A 6000-nucleotide genomic window follows, 5' to 3' on the forward strand; every position below is an offset into this window, starting at 1 on the left:
AAATGTACTCTGGGCTGAGCTGAGTGCACAACCTAAAAAAGCATTTGCAATGCAATAGGTCTTGCATTTGCGTGAGTTTAAGTTATTGGCATTGAAGAACAGTTACTTACCTTCGGTAACGATATATCTGTAAGAAACATTAGTTAGTTAGATTCCTCACCTTAGAATATCCCCATACGGCAGGCTGGATCTGGAAAGATTTTTCGTCAGCAATACCCTTGCGCGTTCGCTAGGCGTCATCTGCAGCTCCGCGTCCGTCGTCCGCGTCGTGATCGCCGGGATGACGTCGTCGGAGTACTTAGATGCCGCCATCACGCGATGACGTCAGTTCTTGTACATAGCTTTCCGCGCCAGGAATGCAGAGCCATTAAAGAGACCGACACTGGTGCCAAGAATCTAGGGCCCTGAAAGGGATGACCTTAACCATAGATATCGGTTCGCAGAACGGGGAGGATGGGTGGGGCGGTGAGGAATCTAACTAACGAATGTTTCTAACAGATATATCGTTACCGAAGCTAAGTAACTTGTTCATCTGAAAGAAACACGTTAGTTAGATTCCTCACCTTAGAATAGATACCCCAGCAATACCAACCCCGGGGGTGGGTCTGCGAACCAAGATCACACCAGGAACTCCTGGAGAACGGAACGGCCAAAGAAGCCGTCTCTCCGGACTTGGCTGACCAGACAATAATGTTTGGCAAACGTGTGCAGCGAGGCCCACGTTGCTGCCTGACAAATGTCCTGCAAGGGGACTCCCCAGCCCAGATCAGTGGTCGCCGCTGTGGCCCGAGTGGAACGGGCCCTCAGCCCCACAGGCGGTTCCTTTTTAGCTAAGGATTAACAGGCCTTGATACACAAAACGACCCACCGAGAGATGGTTCATTTGTGCACCGCCCGCCCCTTCTTAGCACCCACATACCCAACAAAGAGTTGGTCGTCCACCCGGAACTGTTTGGTGCGGTCCAGATAGAAGGACAGCGCCCGTTTTGGGGCCAGACAGTGGAGCCTCTCTTCCTCTTTCGAGGGATGCGGAGGCGGAAAGACGGTGGGCAGTGTAACAGACTAGCCGATGTGAAAGGCAGTTACCACCTTAGGGAGAAAGGAAGGACGAGTCCTGATAACAACTTTGTCCGGATGGACAGAAAGGAAAGGAGGCTTAGAAGATAGAGTCTGGCGCTCACTCACCCTTCTAGCAGAGGTGATGGCAACCAGGAAAGCAGTCTTAAGAGTCAGAAGACGAAGGGGACAATTATGAAGTGGCTCAAAGGGAGCGCACATCAGATAGGTCAACACTAGATTCAAATCCCACTGAGGCATTACGAAAGGGACAGGAGGAAACATGTGAGTAATGCCCTTAAAGAATCGAGAAACAACAGGGGATTTAAAAAGAGAAGGCTAATCAGGAAGCCGTAAGAAAGCAGAAATAGCCGAAAGGTATCCCTTGAGGGTGCCCAGAGCACAGCCCTGCAGGGCCAGGGAAAGAAGAAAGAGGAGAATCTCAGTAAGAGGGGAGGAAAGGGGATCCACAGCCTTTGCTGTGCACATTGCCACAAATTTGTTCCACCTGCAGGCGTATACCGATTTTGTGGAGGGACGCCTGGCTGCCAGAATAACATTACAGACTTCAGGAGGCAAGTCAAATGGCATCAACTGCCGCCGCTCAATCTCCACGCATGGAGGTGGAGGCTGGACAGGTTCGGGTGGAGGACCGTCCCCTGCTGCTGCGACAGAAGGTCTTCCTGAAGAGGCAGTCGAATCGGGGGATCGATCGATAGACTGAGTAGCTCGGGATACCAGTATCTTCATGCCCAATACGGAGCCACAAGGATGACTTGGGCCCGGTCGCGCCTGATCTTCTTCAGCCCTCTGGGCAGAAGTGGTATAGGCGGAAAGGCGTACTACAGACCGCAACTCCACTCGCGACGAAAAGCGTCTCCGAGCGAGTGCCGCCTTGGAAATTCCAACGCGCAGAACTGCTGTCATTGCGCGTTCTCTTCGGTGGCAAATAGATCTAACCAAGGCTCTCCCCACTCCTGAAAGAGGCCTTGCGCCACATCCGAGTTCAGACGCCATTCGTGATCCATCATGCACCGGCGGCTGAGTTTGAGAACCCAGCAGTACAAAAGGGAGTGGTGATGGACGGAGCATCAGAACCAATCAAACACTCACACCCAGTCAACAGATCTGGGTTTGATCCATCACCGTTCTTTAGCCCACTCTGCCACCCCAGTTTAGACATGGCCATATGCAAATCAGTCTGACCCTGTGCCTCATGGGAATAGTCCAGCCCGAACTGCCAAGCCATGCCTTCCCTGGACCGGAAACAAGCTTCCTAGGACCGGTTTCTGGCATTTCAGCCGTCTTCAGCCAGGCTTGCTTGAATCCAGTGGCAAAGTGAGCAAGGGACTCACGTCTGAGCATACCCTGCCAACTTATGGCGAACAAAGCAGTACAAAAGGGGGTGGTGATGAACGGAGCATCAGAACCAATCAAACACTCACACCCAGTCAACAGATCTGGGTTTGATCCATCACCGTTCTTTAGCCCACTCTGCCACCCCAGTTTAGACATGGCCATATGCAAATCAGTCTGACCCTGTGCCTCATGGGAACAGTCCAGCCCGAACTGCCAAGCCATGCCTTCCCTGGACCGGAAACAAGCTTCCTAGGACCGGTTTCTGGCATTTCAGCCGTCTTCAGCCAGGCTTGCTTGAATCCAGTGGCAAAGTGAGCAAGGGACTCACGTCTGAGCATACCCTGCCAACTTATGGCAAACAAAGCAGTACAAAAGGGGGTGGTGATGGACCCCCTTTTGTACCGCTGAGTTTGAGAACCCGGCAGGTGTTGAACCACCAGGGTGATGCCCTGATGTTCCAGCCATGTCCAGAGGCGCAGAGCCTCCTGACAAAAGGTCCACAACCCCACCCCGCCTTGTTGGTTGCAATACCACATGGCGGTGGTGTTGTCCGTGAACACTTACACTACACTTCCCCGAATAGAGTAAAGGAATGCCTTCAGTGCAAGCCGGACCTCCCGCAGCTCCAATAGGTTGATATGGAGCCGGGACTCCGCCGGAGACCAGAGGCCTCTGATCTCCGCCTCTCCAATGTGGCCCCCCCATCCCAGGAGGGACGCATCCGTCACTACTGTGTGCTCCGGTTGGGGAAGGGAGAGGGATCTGCCCCTGACCCAATCGCTGTCCGTGAGCCACCAATGCAACTGTCGTGCATTGCCCTCTGAGATCAAGGCATGGTCGGACAGGTTGTCCCGATGCTGGGCTCACTGAAACTTCAGGTCCCAATCAAAACCTGCATCCGCCACCTGGCGTGATGTACCAGCAGGATGCAGGAGGCCATCAGACCCAGAAGCCGCAGCACCAACCTGACCGAAAACTGGGATAAAGGCCGAAAGATCGGAATAGGAGCCTGATGATCCCAAACTCGCTGTTCCGGAGGATTGACCCGGAACTGCGCCGAGTCCAGAACCGCTCCGAAGAAGCGGAGCTTCTGGGAGGGACTCAGATGCGACTTTGGCATGTTGATGGAGAACCCCAGTGAATGCAGGAGGTCGGCCGTAGTCTGGAGGTGGGTGACGACTGGGGCGAGCCCGCCTTCAACAACCAGTCGTCGAGATAGGTGAAGACTGGAACCCCTAATCTGCGCAGATGAGCTGCGACCACCGCCATCACTTTCGTGAACACCCGAGGGGCACTGGTGAGACCGAAGGGGAGCACGGTAAACTGAAAGTGCTCGTGGCCTACAGTGAACCGCAGGTAACGCCGGTGGGCCGACAGGACGGGGATGTGGAAATAAGCGTCCTGCAAGTCCAACGCTACCATCCAATCTCCAGGGTCTAGGGCAGCCAGAACCTGAGCTAAGGTGAGCATCTTGAACTTCTCCTTCCGGAGGAAGGCGGTGATGCTCCTGAGGTCCAAGATAGGGCGTAGACCCCCTTTGCCCTTCTTGGGAACCAGAAAGTAGTGGGAATAACAACCCCGACCTACTTCTGGGCCAGGAACGTGCTCGATGGCCCCCTTGGCCAAGAGTGCCGTAACTTCCTCCTGCAGAAGTTGCAAGTGATCCCAGACATGCGGTGGTATTGCGGTGGCATGGCTGGAGGGGTCGCCTCGAAGGGGAGGGAGTAGCCCCTTCGGACGATTTGCAGCACCCACCTGTCCAATGTGATGGTACGCCAGTGGAGCAGGTGATGGCGAACTCTGCCTCCCACTGGCGTGGAATGGGCCTGAAAGCTCGGACTAGGAGGGCTTTGAGGTGGCTGCTGCTGCGGTAGATGTGGACGGACTGGCTTGTTCTCCTCCTGCTCCGCCTCGGCGGAATCCACGTCCGCGACCGCGTTGAGGCTGGTTCTGCGGCCTGTGGCTAGACTGATGTGAGGGGGCGCCCCTTCCTTGCCCAGGAAAGGGGCGAAAAGCGGATGTTTGCAGGCACGGGCCGAGAGGACCAACGAGTTGGCCGTAGCCCTGGAGTCCTTAAAGCCCTCCAGCGCACTATCCGCTTTGTCGCCAAAAAGGCGACGGCCATCGAAGGGCATGTCCATGAGGATGCTCTGGACATCCCCGTTAAGTTCGTAGATCTCAGCCAGGCGTGGCGACGAATCGCCACCATGGTCACAATTGCCCTGCCTAGCGAGTGCGTTGCGTCCAGTCCACATCGGATTGAATACCATGCTGCATCCCGCCTCTCGGCAAGAGCCTGGGCGAGCCGTGTCCGGGCCTCCTCCGGACACTGAGGCAGCACGTCCGGCACCATATCCCACAAGGAGTGGGTGTAACGGTCCAAAAGGCACACGGTGTTGATAGACCGCAACCCCAAACTAAGAAAGGAGAACAGCTTCTTCCCAAACTATTCCAACCTTTTGTATTTCCGATCCGGGGTAGCGGACGGGAAGGCGGTCTGGGAGGTAGAGGCCTGGATAACCAGGCTCTCGGGCGTGGGGTGCACCGACAGAAAACTGGGGTCGCCCAGTGCAGGGCGGTGGCGCCGGGCCACGTTCCGGTCCATAGGAGGGACTGTGGAGGGCTTGGACCAGGTGCCCACCAGAACGTCGGTCAGTGCTTCATTGAACTGCAGCAGAGGCTCCGAGGAGCTTACTGGCGGTTGAAGCACTTCAGTGAGGAGATTAGTCCTCACGGCCACAGCAGGGAGCTCCAGCCCAATGGCTGCGGCCGCCTTGCGAAGCACCACAGAATATGTAGCACCCTCCTCCGTAGTCACGGAAGGAGGAGAGATAAAGCCAGTGTCAGGGGAGGTGTCAAGACCACTGGCATCCCCCAGTTCTTCTGCCCAGTCCTGAGATAACTGGCACTGCTGTGCCAGAGGGTCCTCAGACCCCTCCCAGTCGTCCCCGTCATCCGACTCCTGGTATACAGGTGGAATGATCGGAGCCGGGTGGAAGATGAACCTGTCATGCCAGGCCCAGACCAGGACTAAAACTGGGGATGGCGTTGTCCGAAGGCGGTGCCGGGGGCGGCACCGAAGGGGTCGGCGCCGGCGGAGGGGTCGTAAGGTCGACCGGGATCCAGGTCTGGATTCCGCGGGAGCCTGCGGCGTCAGGACCGAAGTCGACAACAGCGCCGGGGCCGGAGCCGCCGGCTCGCTAGGCCTCCCAGTCGAGCCTGCGGGGCCTGAAGGCATGCCGGCAGGTGTCAACGGCGGAGCCAGACTCCTCATGGCCTCGAGGAAGTCTCTGATCTCCGCTGGACTCGCGTCAGACCCAGGGACCAGAGGGTATGGGGTCGGACGCGACTCCCGCGGCTCCGATGGAGCCGCGCGTGTGGTGCCACCCGAACCCTCAGCCGAGTCGTGCGACCGGCGAGGGGAGACGGAAGAGCGATGTCGCCTCTTCGACTTCTTGCTGCGCCTCGACTTACCGGAATGTGAGGACTTTGACCCCGATGAACGGTGATGACTGCGGCTCCGCGACTGGTCCCTCGACCTCCTCCTCGACCGGGACCTCGAGCAGGGCAGAGCCGACTGCCAGA

This window comes from Triturus cristatus, chromosome 4_1, assembly GCF_964204655.1.
Source record: "Triturus cristatus chromosome 4_1, aTriCri1.1, whole genome shotgun sequence".
In the NCBI taxonomy this organism is placed as follows: domain Eukaryota; kingdom Metazoa; phylum Chordata; class Amphibia; order Caudata; family Salamandridae; genus Triturus; species Triturus cristatus.